Here is a 3110-nt window from a genome sequence, read left to right on the forward strand (position 1 = left end):
TCGGTTGGCCGTTTTGGCTGGCAGTGAGTGGATATTGAATTCTCCTCTTGCTTCAAGATGATGAATTCTTTTATCATTGACTACCTTTTTTTTTTTTTTCCATACCAGTCGAGTAGATCACAAAATCCGATTAAATAAATTCCCGCGCAAGAAAGCTGGGAAAAATCTAGGGTTTCTAGTATAAGGGCAATTTTTTGAGTTTAATATCAATAAAAGTAATATATTAAAAAAATTAAAAAATATGTTAACTTTTCAAAATAATATTAATAAAGGGCAAAAATATTGTTCATCTTCTTCTTGCCATCAGAGTCACTGTCTACTGTTGCCCGCCATTGTCGTCCACCGCCGCCTCCACTTCTGCCTTCGACAACGTTACCAAAGGTGGCCGGAGGCAGAGGTGTCGACGGCGACGCTGGTGGTCATTCCTCTACCTGTCGTCGACGCTACCTCTGTCTCCACCCATCTCCGGCAACGTTGCTGAAGACGGAGGTGGCGGTGTTGGACAGAGAAACTACCGGCGCCACCTCTGCCTTCGGTTACCTCTGGTAACATTGTTGGAGGTGAGTGGTGGCGGATAATGGTGACGACGGAAGGCATCTCTAGTGAACAAATGGCAAGAAGAAGAAGATAAATAGTGTTTTTGCCCTTTATTGATATTATTTTTAAAAAGTGAATATATTTTTAATTTTTTTTAAATATATTAATTTTATTGGATTGACGACCATGTGCGCTCTTCTCTTGTGATCAGGGACTTGTCCGGTAATTCTCTTTACGGTGATATACCCTTCTCAATCTCCAAACTCAAACAGCTTGAAGATTTGTAAGTTATACTGCTTGCTCCCGAGGATATGCAGTTCTAAATGAAATAGAGTCCTTTTGGGGAGAATATGCATCATCATGAATCTTTCAATGCAGGATTTTGAAGAATAATCAGTTGATGGGCCCAATACCTTCAACTTTGTCTTAAATTCCAAATCTCAAAACTCTGTGAGTTAACCTTATCTTCAGTGTATTGTGTCTATTTCTAAGTTGGCTCCCTCTTCAGGTCCGATGACCTAACACGCTATTATCTTATAAACTTGTAACCTGTTTTCTCAGGGATTTTGCCCAAAACCAGCTTACAGGTGAAATACCTAGGTTAATCTATTGGAACGAAGTTCTGCAATATCTGTGAGCATTTGTTTCCTCTAAAAATCCAACCCATATTTCTTTTTTGTGATTTGATGACGTTTTATCTTTCACTTTTTCCTTGGTCAATTGATTCTCCAACGTCATAATTCTTTTTTGCAGGGGGTTGCGACGCAACTCATTGACTGGAACACTGTACCCTGATATATGCCAATTGACTGGCCTTTGGTATTTGTGAGTATGCTCTGTAGTCTGTACCACCAAACAATGTTCTAATTATCCATTATAGTTCTAAATGTTTAATCTTAAATATCTATTTTCTCGTTACAGTGATGTGAGGGGGAATAACCTTACGGGAACAATCCTGTATGTTTCTTAAAGCATGTCCATCTTGTACCTTGTTGCCTTTACATGTCGCATTGCACTCAATTCTGTATGTTCCTTAAATTTCAGGGATATATCGTACAACCAGATTACTGGGGAAATTCCTTATAATATTGGTTTCTTGCAAGTGGCCACCTTGTATGCCTTACTCCAATTCTTCTTGGTGTTAATACTTGTGTTTGTGGTCCTGCCATCAGTGTTTTAAAGCTGGTCTTTCCCATGTTAGGTCACTTCAAGGTAACGGGCTTACAGGGAAGATTCCTGAAGTTATTGGTCTAATGCAGGCTCTTGCAGTTCTGTAAGTGGCATGCTCTTTTGATGATTTGTTTGTCAGAAAGTTCTGATAGTGAAGGTGTTTCTATCTTTCTCTTTTTCATTTTGTTCTTCAGGGATTTAAGTGAGAATGAACTGTTTGGTCCAATTCCACCAATACTTAGCAATCTGTCTTACACAGGGAAATTGTGAGCTCAATGACCTTAGTAGCATGCATGTAAATCTCCTTGGTTTTCATTGTTATATACCATAAATACATCATGGTGGGTGGTGTCGTACAGGTATTTGCATGAAAACAAGCTTACTGGAAAAATTCCCCCAGAACTGGGGAGTATGTCAAAAGTTAGCTATTTGTAAGTGTGCATTCCATTATATAATTTTTCTGCATGTGGATAAAGTATACTCTTGTTTAGGGGCTGATAATCCACATTATGCGCAGGCAGCTGAATGATAATGAGCTGGTTGGTGGAATTCCTGCAGAACTTGGAAGAACTGTTTGAATTTCCCAAGGCATCGAAACAAGATGCCTTGGAAATTCACTGGAGAACTGTTCTCCAGTGGAGTTCTGTCTCCCTCCACTCAAACTCTCATCTCTTTCCTTCTTCGATACTCTTTATGCCTCGCTTTCTCTCCCTCTTTGTTCTTTTTGTTTTCCTTGTTCTGGTGAGAGAACTCCACTGGAGAACCTGATTTCACCGGGAAGCCTTTTGCCAGCCCTTCCAAGGAGTTGCTCTACTTCTTCTGTTGGAAAAACCAGTCTCGCATCGAGCTTGCCATCCCTCCAACTTCTTTGTCCTCCGATGCACAGGATGCGGCTCCGGAGCTCGTGGATCCGCTGAAATGGCACGGATTATAAGGACCATCAAGCGTTTTGTTTACGATGAAGGAAGAAAGAGAAGATGCGGAGTCTCAGAAATCATCTGCGGAGAGGAAGCCGAATAAGAGGCAGTCTTTGGGAGACTGGACACTCTGCTCGGAAGAACCTTCAAGACTTACAAATTCAAAGCACTTGTGAACCTCGCCATCTCCCGCCTTGCCATCCTCAAGAACCAGCGTGGATTTCCTTTGTTGCGTTTGTTTGAATACAGGGACACCATTGTACTGTTGCCCTCTGTTTTTTGTTTTGATCAACCTTTTTATTTGTTTGAATATAGAGAGGCACTAGCCGTTTTTTATCACCCCTTTGGACGTGCATTATGATCCACTTACCTTTGTATCAGAGGCCACCCTAGATAGTCTAATTTTCAGGATTTTTGTGAATCATTCATGATGTAACCGTTTTTGGCCACGTACCAATGTTTTTGTGATGTAAAATTTTTGGCCAA

General features: G+C 40.7%; 1 long non-coding RNA gene across 1 annotated transcript; it reads left to right on the forward strand.

Annotated features, from left to right (window-relative positions):
- The first annotated feature begins 701 nt into the window (after positions 1-701).
- Positions 702-3110, forward strand: LOC148862325 (uncharacterized). Its single transcript, XR_016109261.1, has 10 exons — positions 702-820; positions 916-987; positions 1099-1170; positions 1291-1362; positions 1459-1494; positions 1582-1650; positions 1739-1810; positions 1902-1973; positions 2067-2138; positions 2225-3110. It is a non-coding gene; the product is annotated as an uncharacterized LOC148862325 (long non-coding RNA).

The sequence above is a fragment of the Nelumbo lutea genome, chromosome 3, assembly GCF_056320005.1.
Source record: "Nelumbo lutea isolate HS-2025 chromosome 3, American lotus-T2T, whole genome shotgun sequence".
Lineage (NCBI taxonomy): Eukaryota > Viridiplantae > Streptophyta > Magnoliopsida > Proteales > Nelumbonaceae > Nelumbo > Nelumbo lutea.